Source organism: Nomascus leucogenys, chromosome 16 (assembly GCF_006542625.1).
Source record: "Nomascus leucogenys isolate Asia chromosome 16, Asia_NLE_v1, whole genome shotgun sequence".
In the NCBI taxonomy this organism is placed as follows: Eukaryota; Metazoa; Chordata; class Mammalia; order Primates; family Hylobatidae; genus Nomascus; species Nomascus leucogenys.
The window spans coordinates 90,902,107-90,917,349 of NC_044396.1; the positions used below are offsets into that span (position 1 = coordinate 90,902,107).

Below are 15,243 nucleotides of genomic sequence, written 5' to 3' on the forward strand. Positions count from 1 at the left end.
GTTTGGAAATATTTCCTATGGAAAGAATAAAAGCATTTACCTCACAGCTAGCATGTTCACAGATTTGAAAGAAGTTTCATTGAAAGCACCATTGCTTTCAAAAAAAAAAAAAAAAAAAGGAAAGACTCCTCTTAGATGGGGACACTGGAACTGAGATCTGATTAATGGGATGGAATGGAGCATTTTGGAAAGGCGAATGGGGTGAGGAGTGAAAAGCCTCCAGCAGTTGTTGAATCCCTGCCACCAACAGCCTCGGACGTGGCCTCCAGCCTCAGATCCACTCATTCATGACAGGTTTTTTTGTTTTTTTGTTTTGTTTTGGTTTGGTTTTGTTTTTTTGAGACGGAGTCTCGCTCTGTCACCCAGGCTGGAGTGCAGTAGCGCGATCTCGGCTCACTGCAAGCTCCGCCTCCTGGGTTCACGCCATTCTCCTGCCTCAGCCTCTCCGAGTAGCTGGGACTACAGGCGCCCGCCACCACGCCCGGCTAACTTTTTGTATTTTTATTAGAGACGGGGTTTCACCGTGGTCTCGATCTCCTGACCTCGTGATCCACCCGCCTCGGCCTCCCAAAGTGCTGGGATTACAAGCGTGAGCCACCGCGCCCGGCCTGTTTTTTTGTTTTTTTTTTTGAGACAGTCTCTCACTCTATCCCCTAGGCTGGAGTGCAGTGGTGCAATCCCAGGTCACTGCAACCTCCGCCTCTCAGGTTCAGGTGATTTTCATACCTCAGCCTCCCAAATAGCTGGGATTACCGGCGCCTACCACCATGCCTAGCTAATTTATGTATTCTTAGTAGGGATAGGGTTTCGCTATGTTGCCAGGCTGGTCTGGAACTCCTGACCTCAGTGATCTGCCCACCTCGGCCTCCCAAAGTTCTGGGATTACAGGTGTGAGCCACTGTACCCAGCCCGGGAGGGATTTTTTTTTTTTTTTGGCAAATGTCCCACTCCTGTTGCCCAGGCTGGAGTGCAGTGGTGTGATCACAGCTCACTGCAGCCTCTACCTCCCAGGCTCTGGTGATCCTCCCACCTCAGCCTCCCAGGTAGCTGAGACTACAGGTACGTACCACTATGCCCAGCTAATTTTTGTACTTTTTGTAGAGACAGGTTTTTACCATGTTGTCTCGGCTGGTCTCAAATTCCTGGGCTCAGGCAATCTGCCTGCCTCAGCCTCACAAAGTGCTAGGATTCAAAAAAAAAAAAAAAAAAAAAAGCCGGGCGCGGTGGCTCACGCTTGTAATCCCAGCACTTGGGAGGCCAAGGCGGGCGGATCACGAGGTCAGGAGATCAAGAACACGGTGAAACCCCATCTGTACTAAAAATACAAAAAATTAGCCGGGCATGGTGGCGGGCGCCTGTAGTCCCAGCTACTCGGAGAGGCTGAGGCAGGAGAATGGCGTGAACCCGGGAGGCGGAGCTTGCAGTGAGCTGAGATCGCGCCACTGCACTCCAGCCTGGGTGACAGAGCGAGAATCCGTATAAAAAAAAACAAAGAAACGAAAAAACAAAGTGCTAGGATTGCAGGCATGAGCAACCATGCCTGGCCTTTCCTGGGACTTCCTACACATCCTCACAAGACCCAAATGAGGTGCCTAACACATAAATATGATCCTTAGACTCATGGACAAACCCTGCTGCACCCCTCATCACCTTTGGATAAAGTCCGAGTGCTCACTGCAGACCTTCATGGGCTGGCTTGCACCTACCTCTCCAGTGTCGCCTGACTGCATGTCTGCTTGGACCTATGTGAATGAAGAAGAAGACAATGGGGGGAGGCGCTGTGCTGGGGAAGGCGGGGCTACCTGCACTCCCCTGCTCCCTGAGACATGGTGAGCGAGCTCCCCATGAGTCAAATGGACACCGCAGGAGGAGGTGAGGCTTGAGTTACCTGGCTGGTGCCCAGCAGAGAGAACCGCACAAATAGGAGACTCCAGCTGTAAGACGCTGTGAAAGATGCTGCAGGCGCAGGGGATGAAGGGGCATGGGGGAGTTCCCACCAGATGCGACCTCCCAAGTTGGGAGAGGTGAGGCGCTCCATGAGAGAGGCACCACGTGGATGCCCCAAACACAATGAAGCTTTCGTGGCAAAGGTGTCCAGAAGAGCTACTACCACGACCATCAAAGTGGAGGCCACTGCCCCTCTCCTTCCCCTTTATCCTTACCCCAACCCTCCAGAGAAAGAGAGAGGAACAGAGAAAAGGCCCCAGCCAGGTCCCTCGGGACAACAGCTTAGCATTGGCTCTGATGGGAGGGCAGAGAACTTCACTGTGATGTAGGCCTGCACTTTTATACTAGAACTGACAGGTCAGGCGCGGTGGCTCATGCCTGTAATCCCAGCACTTTGGAAGGCCGAGGCGGGCGGATCATGAGGTCAGGAGATCGAGACCACCCTGCCTAACATGGTGAAACCCCGTCTCTACTAAAAAATACAAAAACAAAAAAAATTAGCCAGGCGTTGTGGTGGGCGCCTGTAGTCCCAGCTACTTGGGAGGCTGAGGCAGGAGAATGGCGTGAACCTGGGAGGCAGAGGTTGCAGTGAGCTGAGATCGCACCACTGCACTTAGCCTGGGCGACAGAGCAAGACTCCGTTTCAAAAAAAACAAAATTTATATATATATACTAGAACTGACTGGGCTGGTCTCTGTTATGCCTGAAAGTGGACAGGAAGTTGTGGGATGGGGTCAAGGCTTATGAAAGCACAGGACAGGAGGCTTTCGCCAAACGTGGTTGGTCTCAGGGATCATGGAAACATGAAACGTTTTCATGATCGTCCACCCCTGGTTGTTCAAGGGTGGTTACTTTAGCCCTAATACCGCTAATCACCCATGGATCAGACTGGCAGGACTAACACGTGAATAAGAAAAATGTTCCCTCCCTATCGCGAATTGTCTCAAGGTCTGTAGCCGTCCTCATATGAACGGATTTATCCAGGAATTAACTTATGAATTATTGAGCATCAACCCCACAGCAAATATGGAGCAGGGACATGTGTCTACTCAGTCACATGGGATCCCCACCATAGCCTGAGGTGCTGAGTTAGTATCCCTTTCACAGACTGAAACCCTGAGGCCAGGACATTGTTCCAGGTCATGTGGCTATTAAATGAAAGAGGCTGGATTCACATTCTGGGCCACCCAACCCCAGGATCACCAGCGGCTTCCTGAAGGAAACAGAAATAACCACAGAAAGGGATGTCGTTCAGGGCAGACTGGGGGGCCTTCAATGTTGTGGTTTGAGTTTTACGCTTGGGGTAACATGTAGCAAACATGCTCATACATTTTAAATCATATGTTGCATCCCATAAAGGTCTAATGGGCTTTAAGTGGAGTTGGAGAGAAGAGCCGGCACCTCAACCTGTTGTGCAGAACACCTGGCGCGCCGCTTGGCTCCTGACACCAGTGATTGTTTTCTACCTGGGCCCACAATTGCTTTTGTCTTCCAAGCCTCCCTCCTTCAGAAAGCAGAGCCAGTCTTTTGCTTTCAGTAAAAACCTCTCTCCTACTATCAGTTGATGGGGTTCACGGAAGTATACCCTGCTTTTTCAGCTAGGAGGTGGCAGGGGACCAGAATGAGCTGGCTTGGGCCCCACATCCCCCTGGATGCTGGAATTTGACAAGAGCCAAGCATCCCCAGGCCCTCTGCTAGGGTTTCTGGATAAAGAGGCACATGACTGCTGGAGCTGCTGAGTTTGGGGGGCCGACAGCCATGTGCCAGTGTGTGAAGGATCCTGATGCACACTGGATGCCGAGAACAAGACAAGATGCATCCCTGGAGATGCATGCACCCAGATCTGTCCAAAGTCCAGAGGTACACAGAGCTACTGTGTTGCACGAGACAAATATTTCCCTATCCCCGCTTTTTAAGCTTAAGCTACTTTGAGCTGGAGTTCTTCCACTTCAAAACCACAGAGAAGCACTTGTTGCTCTTAGCAGGGCCCAGCAGACACCGCCACCTCATTGCGGAGCTCACACGGGGAGTCCCTGCTTCTTAAACTGCTTTCTGGGCTCTATGTCTTGTTTTCTCTTCCTCTCCTTTCATCTCTGATTGACAACTCAGTTTAGATACGCTTTTCCAGAATTACCCCATTCAACTTCCCTCTCCAACGGCCAACTTCCAAAAGCCATCCAGAGGCCCCACACACACACCCTTACCACCCGCCCCCCCACAACCCCTGCAGCCTCCCTGGGTCTATGGGGTTGAAGAGGAGGCATAGATGGGAAGATGCACAGAGGAGGACAGGACAGCCCTTCTCAGCCTCCCTTCAGCCTGCCTCACCCATCAGTACAAGCAAACCTAAACCACTCTTTATTGTTTGATTCATTTCTTCAAACGTGGTAGAGCTGTAATAACCCCATTTTTATTTCTTTCACGTTTCCAGCAGTGAATTCTTCCCAATTTTTTTCTCTCCCCCCGCCAGCCCCCCACTGAGTACACTGTCTCAGTTCATTTCACAAGAAATTGTCTCAGATTACAGAGTCTTGAGGACACAGAAAGATATTTCTGTTTAATTTATTTTGAGCAGCATCTGGTCTGGTGAAGCAATATGTATAAATAGTGCTCCAGCATCCACACTGATTTTGGAGGTGCCATCCCAGCAGGCTCCCCTTTTCCTGGGAGAGAATAATGAGAAGCCACATGCAGCACCTCCCCTTTGAGATGTGAGACGGCACAGCGGGAGGGCCATGGGCCATGAGGCCCCACAGACTTGAGCCTGGCTTCTGTCTCCACCACTCTCCAGCCATGTGGCCTCAGCTAGTATCTCTCTAAGCCTCGGTTGCCTCATCTGTAAAAAGGGGGTACTAATCTACTTCATCAGTTGCTGAGTCCCCAGTCAATAGCAGCATTAAAAATATATATCAATAGATGGATGGATGGATGGATGGATGGATGGATAGACAGACAGCTAGATTAGATACATGACAAACTATAAGCACTTGATAAAAGAAACCTGACATTACCAAAGAATCTTTTTCAGTGCTTCCTTCACACTGACAATACTTTTTGCACCACCATATAAATTCCACTCAGAAAACTATCAGAGGAAGGCCGGGCACGGTGGCTCAAGCCTGTAATCCCAGCACTTTGGGAGGCCAAGGCGGGCGGATCATGAGGTCAGGAGATCGAGACCACGGTGAAACCCCGTCTCTACTAAAAATACAAAAAAAAAAAATTAGCCGGGCGCGGTGGCGGGCACCTGTAGTCCCAGCTACTCAGAAGGCTGAGGCAGGAGAATGGCGTGAACCCGGGAGGTGGAGCTTGCAGTGAGCCGAGATTGCACCACTGCACTCCAGCCTGGGCGACAGAGTGAGACTCCGTCTTAAAAAAAAAAAAAAAAACAAGAAAAAGAAAACTATCAGAGGGAGTGATCTACCCCAACACCCTCCATTAGCCCATGCTTGGGTCCCCTCTAGATACCCCTTATACACTCATTTAAACTTGGATATCTCCGGGGACCAGAAACTCACTACTTTGCAGGACGGTAAGCGCATCTCAGAATTCTAAAGTGTTGGAACTTCCGAGATGCTGGCTGTCTTAGCTGAAGGAAAGGCCAGTGGCTGAGCTCAGACTGGGCCCTAGGTCCCCTTTCCCAGTTGAGAGCTCTGTTTCATACCAGGAAACCTCAGGTAACCAGGCTGTTTAGAGCCCCTACCTTAATAGACCCTGCAGTCCCTAAGCCAAGCTCCCATTTCTGCCCCTGGGGGACACACTCCACACAACCTGAGGAGTTTCCATTCTGAGAGTGAGACCCCTCCCTCTGTGCCAGATTATAAATTCCCCTTTACTGTACTGTGAACTTGCAAACGACCTCACTTACCCTAAACATCCACGTTATCGGACAAGACAGTTTGGTTCATGTTCTGTCCCAGCTTAAAGCCTCCCTCTTGGCCCCTCAAGGCCTTTCTCAACCTGATCCCTCCCCTCACATTTCACCTTATGAATGTTATTCTTCAACCTCAAAGACTCCTCTCCCTTCCTCGAACACCTGCATTTTCTTTTCCTAACCCCTGACATTGTCTGTCTCGTTACCTCAGAGAGAATTTATTTTTCTTGCCAGGCAGAGTCCTATTCATCCTTCGAAACCCGGTTTATGTGCCTTCTCCTCAGTGAAGACTTCCCTGATTTCCCAGGCAGGGGTTTGTTCCACTATATTCCTTAGGGGTTCCCACAGACTCATGGATTTTAGCACTCTACAAGTAATATTAAAAATTACCTACATATTGGTCTGTCTTCTCAACTGAGCTGCTTAAACTTAAACATTATGCCTCCAGTCTCTCTTGCTCTGTGCCTGGAACAATGATGGGCACAGAGCAGTATCATGTATCAGTGTAACAGAGAGAAACAAATAAATGAGTTGAAGTGTCTAAACTGGGTGCTCAATGGCATATTTAACTTAGTAAGAGGGAGCTCTTTCTTGTATTTTTTAATTGAAACTTTTACTTTCTGAGAAGATAGAAAACATGTGGATTGACACAAGACTGACTTTCTTTTCCTTTTCTTTTTTTTTTTTTTTTTTTTTGAGACAGAGTCTCGCTCTGTCACCCAGGCTGGAGTGCAATGGTGTGATCTCAGCTCACTGTAACCTCCACCTCCCAGATTCAAGCAATTCTCTTGCCTTAGCCTCCCAAGTAGCTGGGATTACAGGCACCCACCACCATACCCAGCTAATTTTTGTATTTTTAGTAGAGACAGGGTTTTGCCATGTTGGCCAGGCTGGTCTCGAACTCCTGACCTCAAGTGATCCTTCGGCTTCGGCCTCCCAAAGTGCCAGGACTACAGGCGTGAGCCATCGCACCTGGGCAAGACTGACTTTCTTTGACTAATCACCAACGACATTTCTTTTCTTCCAAGAAATGGCCTAGCTGCTACCAGGACCCTGCTACTCTGTGGATAAGAGCACACAGAGGTGAGGTGTGTACCAGGGAGGGGCCAGGAATGGAGGCTTTGTGGGATGGTCTCCTCCCAGGGAATTGACTCACAAATGTGCCCAACACAGAGGGACCAAAAGATATTTCTCCACCATCACAGTGTGGGGTTCTCCAGCTCATTTCCTAGGGGAGCCTGTGGTTTTGGCTCCACTGTGGTGGGGCTTCAGGACCAAAGCTGAAGAGGAGCTTCCAGGAGTACTCGCCTACAAGGGGAGCTTGTGGGAGGGAGCTCTGCTCATTACCCTCGCGCTGTGCAGTGTCTAGCAAATTCAGGCTTTTAAATAGTGTAAGCATTTATTGGTGAGAGAATTCAGCAGGAAGGGTACAAGAAAAGCCTCTTGAACGGTTCTATCTGAGCAAAGGACTACTGCAATCCCACCTTCTTTCCCCTTGATCTGAAAAACCATCCAGGAATGGCTGATAAAATTTGTTGATGCAAATTAATCCACTAACTCACTCATTCATACATTCATCCTATCATGTATTTACTTTCTCATTCATTCTTTCATTAATCTGCTCACTTGCCCATTGTCTTAGCCCACTGTCTTAAGACAGAAGCACAGCTGGGTGTGGTGGCTCATGCCTGTAATCCCAGCACTTTGGGAGGCCGAGGCAGGCAGATCACGAGGTCAGGAGATCGAGACCACGGTGAAATCCCGTCTCTACTAAAAAAAAAAAAAAAAAAAAAAAAAAAGAAAATTAGCCGGGCATGGTGGTGGGCGCCTGTAGTCCCAGCTACTCGGGAGGCTGAGTCAGGAAAATGGTGTGAACCCGGGAGGCGGAGCTTGCAGTGAGCCAAGATCGCACCACTGCACTCCAGCCTGGGTGATAGAGCCAGACTCCGTCTCAACAAAAAAAAGACAGAAGCACTGAAAATGATTCTCTTTTAATAATACAGACTGGGCAATTTATTAAAAGAAGAGATGCATTTGCCTCACAGCTCTACAGGCTGGGAAATCCCAGTGCATGGTGCAGGCATCCAGCAAGGGTAACCCCACAGCAGAAGGCAGAAGCATGCATGTAAAACAGAGAGAGGACCCAGAGGCCAAATTCGTCTTATAACAACCCACTCTCCAAGAACTAACCTGTTCCTACAACAGCAATAGTAGACCTTCCATGAGGGGTCTGCCCTCATGACCCAATCACCTCTTATTAGGCCACATCTCCCAACACTGCTGCAATGGGTATGAAGTTCCCAACACATTAACTTTGGGGAGACACACTCAAATCGTAACACCTGTCCGTCCACGCAGACATTTCTTTCTGCTCTCCCTCCCTCCCCACTCCCCCACCCAAAGGCCCATTCATGCCACAAACAATGGGGACCACAGCACCACTTCCCACTGGGTCCACAGCAAGCATTAAACCAGGCAAAATAAAATACGACAGTTCAACCTTTCAATCATTTATGCAGTACCTCCTAAGAGCCAGACACTGTGCTAGAAGCCCATGTTTTTAAATATGTGTTGGCTATTGTTCCCACACTGTTCAAATGCTGGATTTTGATTGATATAGATGTTTGGATATACATCGATTGTGAAAGATTAGCCAGAATGTTACTATTGGTTAAGTTGGGGGATTAGAACTCAGGAGAGTTGCAGATACTGTTGCACTTGTAAAAATATGCTTTTGTTACTTTTTAAATGTAAAACATTCTAACAAGGAATAACAAAGAAAAAATTGCCCAAATAGTACATCTGCTTTCTCATATGAATTATGTACATTTATCTTATTCACTTAGCAGTCTGTAATTTTTGTTAAGAGCATAGGCTTTGTACCAAGACATAGGTTTAAATCCCAGTTCTGCCATTTACTATCTAAGGGACCAAATGTTCCTAAGCCTCAATGTGTCCATCTGTAAAGGGGGTAACAGCATAGTTAATTCACAGGAGGAAAGGATCTATGTGATAGTATCTCACATACTGCCTGGCACCAACTGGCACTCAATATCACATGGGGTCAGGGGGCATATTATTTTTGCTTTTACAGAGCTCAAAATCTATCATAGGAAAACAGATCTAATTTATTCTAAGTACCCCCAAAAAGATGGAATAAGATCAGACAGATGGCAGTGGCTGAGAGAGCGCTTTCATTTGAATAAGAGGAAGAATTTTAAACCAGATATCCAACAATGCACTGGAGGTTGCCTTAGGAGGTAGCAATCCCTCTGCCCCTGGAGGTGGGCAAGAAGAAGGTGGGCAAGAACCTGGGAGAAAGGTAATAGAATCCAGTCAACAGATGAGGAAACTGGACAAGCTGCCTGTGATAGACGTCCTGTAGCCTGCAGATGCAAAGGGCCTATCATAGTCATAATTATTTGGCAAAACTATATGTGATCACCCTTAATGTATAATCACAATGAAGTTTGTGGCTGCTTTATTTGTACTTGTGTTTTATTTTGTTTTATTATAGTAATAACACTTAACATGAGATCTACTCTCCTAATAGAGTTAAGTTTATAACACAATGTTGCTACATATTGGCACCATGTTATAGAGCAGACCTCCAGAACTTATTCGTGTTGCATAAGTGAAGTTTTATACTCAATTTTTTAAATGAGATTTTGTTTAATTTTTCCTTATTTATCCTTGTGGCTGACATGCCTTTTTTTTTTGTTTTTTTTTGTCTTTATAGCATCAAGAGCAGACTGTGCCCCTGACAACTCAGCCACGGGGCAGGCGAGGCCAGCTTCAATTGGCCTGGACCTGCCAGTGTGCAGTTAAAGGAAAAGCTTGTCCTTAAGATACAGTTCCACCAAGAGATGGTATCGATTCTGATGTTTAAAAAAATTTTTACTGTAAGCCAAGCTTAAAAAAAATTTAAGATACCCATCAGAACACAGCCAGGGTTAACTAGCAGTGAGCTTCCAGTAACTGGGACTGTACAAGTTAAGGCAAGTGGACGGCAGGAGGGAGGTAGCATGGCTGAGTTTGTCCCAGGAGGCCTCTGAGTTGCTTCCAGCAGGGCATCTTCGCGACCACAATGGGCTGGCAGGGCCACCCTCAAACACTCTCTGGGTATCTGCCAGGACTTCCCTTTGCTTGTGCCAGGATGTTAGCCCTGCTTTCAGCCTCTCTCGAGTGCTCCTAATAACCAATGAGTCCTGAGAACCATCAAAATGCCAATGCCTTCTGACCTAGAAATCCTATTCCTTAAGAATAATCTGAGATATATCATTGCCAAATGGGGGAAATCTTGTCACAAACAAAAATGCTCAGTGCAGCAGCAGGCAGGGACTGGGTCACCTATCATGGTCCATCCGCTTGCAGGAATGTGAAGAAGCAACACAAAACGAAACTCAGTAACACCACAAAGCAAGGGGCTGACTTTACTCAATAAGAAAGCTGAGGAATCGTCATGCCATATGATTCATTCATTCAATTATTCATTCACGTAGCCATGTATTTACTCACACATTGATTCAACAAACCTCATGCTGGCCTCAGGCAAAGTGCAAAGAGATGTCGGTCTGGCCACCTGGCCTTGGGCTGGTTTTCTCGGACACCAATTCTTCCCCTCAACACACACACATCCACACAGACACATATATGCACACACACATACACATGTACACACAGAACCACAAGGGCACAGACAAATGCTGGATCCTAGGTGGGAAGAGTGAAAGGTCAATCCCTCTGCGTCCTGGTGCCTCATGAGACCTATGTTTGAGACTCAGTTCTGTCTCAAAATGCAGATCTGACGAGTCATTCCCACTTTCCAGAACTCTCTCTGCTCCCTGGTCTGTGAAATGGGATAATGGCACTTTTCCCATCTTACTAGGGCTTGGTCTTCCTCGATTTTGCAGTTGTCTTTATCTGGTAACCTGATAAATATGTCTTGAATTCTTGAATAGGGGATGGGCTAAAAGAAAAAATCCTCAGGGAACTTTCCTATCCTAAAACATTCCTGTGGGCCTTTCTCATTTTCTGGTTTTCTTTGGAAGGCCTGCATCATTCCCACAATGTGCAAAAAGGCCTTAGTTGAAACAAAAATGAGCTTTGAATCTTGCTCCTCTTTATTCCCTCTGCCTATCCCCAGGTAAATCATTCAAACTCTGATCTTTCATTTCCTTGTTTCTAAAACTGAGATATGAATGACACACAAGTAGTCCATGGTCCTGGCCCATAGTAACCACACCACCTGTGTTGACCTCTATCAAAAACATCATAAGCACCTTCGAAGGAAGAGAGGGATGCAGGAGGAAACTAGCAGACTATTAAGGCTGGAAGGGAAGTGCTTGGTAATTGCAGTATCTCAAGCTAGGAAGGACCTTAAAAGCTTACCTAGCTCAAGCATTCCAGGTTTAGATCAGCCTTACAACAGCCATCCCATCTGTTTAAATGCCTCCTATAGTGGGGGACTCACTCCCTAATGAATCAATCCCTCTTGTCTTTGGAAAGGTCTTCCAACTGAACTGGAATCCAACATCCAGTGAAGCTCCTCCACTCATCCTTTTAGCTGGACCCTCTGGGGACCAAGACAGCAGACCAGCTGCCTCTTCTACAGGGCAGCCCTCCAAACGGCTGGGGCCGCTGTCTTCTTTGCACTAGAAGACCTTCCTATGGTAGTATCCTTCCACATAAGCTATGACTTCTATTCCCAGGAAAGTCTGATTTGTCTCCTCTAAACGCACTTCCACTTATCTGTGACCCTCTTACAATGAAATCAGAGAGAGATAACCCTGATCTTCTAACTCAGAGTGAGCAAGCTCCCAGGTCTTCAGAGGCCCTGCAGGTCACACAGATAACAGTGGATGACCAGAGGGCACATGTCTTGTCTAAAGTGGATGGCTAATCCTCATCCCAGCCATGGACAGCCTTGCAGGGATTCAATCCAAAAGAGAAGCCAGAGACTAAGATTTGTAACATGAAATCTCCTGATCATTTTATGTTGGCGATAACTGAAACTACACACAAAGCCTTAAAACTGTCTGTGGACTGCATCTGTCTAAGGGTCATTTACTTAATCATTTTGTAGGTATAAAACCTTTTGTGAATCTGATGAAAGTTTGACCAAACCACAGAAAAACCAGACACAAACTTCTGCTCCAAACGTTTTAAAGGATGCATGGATCCCTGGGAGCCACTCCTGGACCCCAGGAAAGAAAATCCTCATAGGATGCAACATCTTGTCTAATAAGACAGGCCCAACAGTATCAAAGTGACTATTTCCCACAGTTGCACAGTGCCTCAGTAGCACAGCGACAAGGAAATCTAGAATGAGGTGGGGGTGCTTCCTGCTGAAGCTCCCCAGGTTTGTGAAACAGAAGCAAACTAAGATATACTGCATGCTCACCACGTACTAGATGCCTCTTGTGTTATCCTATCTCTTCCATCAGCTCCATTGGCAAAAGAGAAAATTGAGGCTCACTGAGGATAGCCGTTTGACCCAGGGCAGCCAGAGAGAGCAACAGAGTTAGCACTGGAAGACAAGACAAGCAGCAAAGCTCACACCCTTCAACTGCAACTTGCATGCAGCTGGGCAGCGTACCCCACGCAGCAGGCCTCTAACAAAAATGAAACCCTGCAATTCCAAATTTTCCTGGAAACTCTGAACTCAACCAGGAGGAGTCTGAAGTTGTGGCCTTCAGCTTTCCATGATTTGCCTGGTAGAAATAATCAATGAGAGACAGAGTAGGAGTGAGAAAGACCCATGTAGACATAGAAGTGTCGGCATGGGCCCAGGCGCGGTGGCTCATGCTTGTAATCCCAGCACTTTGGGAGGCCAAGGTGGGCGGATCACCTGAGGTCAGGAGTTCGAGACCAGCCTGACCAACATGGAGAAACCCCATCTCTACTAAAAATTCAAAATTAGCTGGGTATGGTGGCTTATGCCTGTAATCCTAGCCACTCAGGAGGCTGAGTCAGGAGGAGAATCGCTTGAACCCGGGAGGCAGAGGTCACAGTGAGCCGAGACTGCACCTCGCACCATTGCACTCCAGCCTGGGAAACAAGAAGGAAACTCCGTCTCAAAAAAAAAAAAAAAAAAAAAAAAAAAGTATCAGGATGGGGCTCTGGAAGATGACAAGTCGTGGAATGAAGTTCTGAGGAGGGGGACCCAGCACACAGCTCTGGGACAGGCCGGCAGGCAGTGCTTCCTTCTGCAGATGCTTGATAAGCATGTCCACCTGTCATCCCTGAGTCTTGCCTTGAGTGGGGACAAGTGAGGACTCATTTTCCAATAACACAACTAATTCAAATTGTGCTCGATAAAGTGGCACATGAAACTCTAGTCTGCTACAGAACATGATACACAAGGGTTGGGGGAAGAAGAAAAACACCTCTCTGACCTAGAGAAGGCTCGGAGAGGGGGGATAAAATGCTTAAATAGAAACGAGATCTAAATTTAGATCAAGAAAGCTAAGTTCCTTAACAGTAAATGTAAAACCAAAGGAAAACTATTCTTTCCCCACCCCCTGCTCCATTTCCCCCGCATGCTTTTCTCCTTTTACTGCAAACTTCTTACTTGAAAGTGTAAAGAGCCGGTACATCTCATCTACTTTAAAGTATTATAGCAACCTGAAAACAAGCTCTCGCATTTGACTCTCGGCGGCCATCGCTGAGCTCCTGGCTGCTCAGCTACAATCAAACAGGTGTGTTCTCACGGATTTGCCTCTGTTTTACTCTGAAGTTAAGTCAAGGCACAGACACATCTGCTTCCAACTATAATCACTGCCTAAAGAGCGAAGTGTGCTCAGGCTTCAAAAGGAAACGCGTCTGTATTTGGAGAGAACATCTCCCCAGCCCGCATCCACCCCCCGCCTCTCGTCCCTCACTGTCATCTGGGAAGATGGGCGTCAACTGAAGTCTGTGAGCTTCAGCACTGCAGCAAAGAAGAGAACCCGGGTCTTACCTGGCAGGGAGGCACTCAGGGGATGCCAGCGGAGGTCCAGTCCTGGGCCCAGGCCCACTGGAAGCAGCAGCTGGGAGAAGACACCAGCCCCAGGAAGCCTCCTCCTGGGGGTCACCTGTCAGCCACTCGCCCACTCTCCCCCAACAATCTCACAAACTCAGACTCTAAACAAGACTTACAGTAAGTGTGGAGGCTTTCCCCAGGCCAGGGGGCCAGAGAGAGAACCAGCTTGAAAACAAGTAACTAAATACATACAGTTAGAAGGAAAGGCTTGAAAGTTACAGAATGAGATAGAAAGTGTGTGAGAAACAGAAGAATAGGGAAAGCGGGGAAGACACTTCCTTGGGGAGAAATGCCGCAGCCTCGGCCAGCCCCGCCAGGAACAAAGCTGTCTGGAGCCTCCCCAGGGGCAAACTGGCCTCAGCGCTGGGATTCCCCGGCTAAGAGCGCGGGGCTGGGGAGGAGCTGGGGCTGGGGCGGGCCTAGGAGCTCGGGGCGGGAGCGGGCGGGGGCCAAGCCGCGAAGGAGGAGGAAAATCAGGGGGCTGGGAGCGGGGAGGGGCCGGAGGTGCAGGGGCGGACCCCAGAGAAAGAGAGGCCGACGAGGCCCCGGACAGTGGCGAGGGGCTGCGGGGAAAGGTGGGCAGGAACCTCGGGAGGGCTGTGGGGGACTGGACAGCGTTAGGGTCCAGGCAGTAACGAGGCTGCCCTGGGAAGCCCAAAAGAGGGGCTGACAACTTTCTGTCCAATTATAGACTTCACTGATAACTCTGCTCCCTTTTCCAGCGGGTCTGAAATAGACCACAGACTAGTGCCGCAGCTGCCCAGAACTTTGGGAAGTTTGGCGCCACCACGGGGCCTGGGGAGGGGGCGCGCTTGGCTCTTTGTCGAGATCTGAGAGGCCCCCTCCTGTCTGAGCAGGTGAGAGCAGGTAACCCGCACGCACCCCTCTGTGCCAGGGGCTCCACGTACAGGCAGCCCTGTTCACTGGCTGTGACTTCAGCTCTGAGAACAGGGGCATCGCGTCCTTATTTTTGGGATGAGGACAGTGAAGCCTCGGAGAGAGCCTTAATCGCCTGCCAGCGTCCCCAGCAGAGCAGGGATGTGGGCCCACGTTGGCCTGATGAGGACACTCGCCTGGCTAATGGGCTTCCCAGCCCCGAATGGCAGACCATGAACAGGTGCAGGCCTGGGGCACCCTTCTACTTTTTCTTTCTGAGCACTGTTCCTAAAAATGGGCCAGGCAGGAGTATTTTGAACTAGATGAGAACATGGCTTAATCTGTGTGACCTCCCCCACCCCCAACTCCCAATCTGTCTTCTGGACTCTGGGGTGTCTTTATTTGGTTGCCTGCTGGGTAGCAACGATTTCATAAACAGGCAGTATCGGGCTCCTCTGTGACCCAGGGAGCTCTCAAAAATCCAGCTGCTTCCTCCCTCTCCAGTCTTGTTTTCCAGCCACTC

The 15,243-nt window shown here is 48.6% G+C and overlaps 1 protein-coding gene across 2 annotated transcripts in view; it reads right to left on the reverse strand.

Moving 5' to 3' along the window:
• Positions 1-14,173, reverse strand: part of COL22A1 (collagen type XXII alpha 1 chain) — a 327,746-nt gene extending 313,573 nt beyond the window's left edge. For both annotated transcript variants that reach the window (XM_030795302.1, XM_030795301.1), the window contains exon 1: positions 13,782-14,173. The gene's annotated coding sequence lies outside the window, so the exon portion shown is untranslated. The remainder of the gene's footprint in view (positions 1-13,781) is intronic.
• Between the last annotated feature and the right edge of the window lie 1,070 nt (positions 14,174-15,243).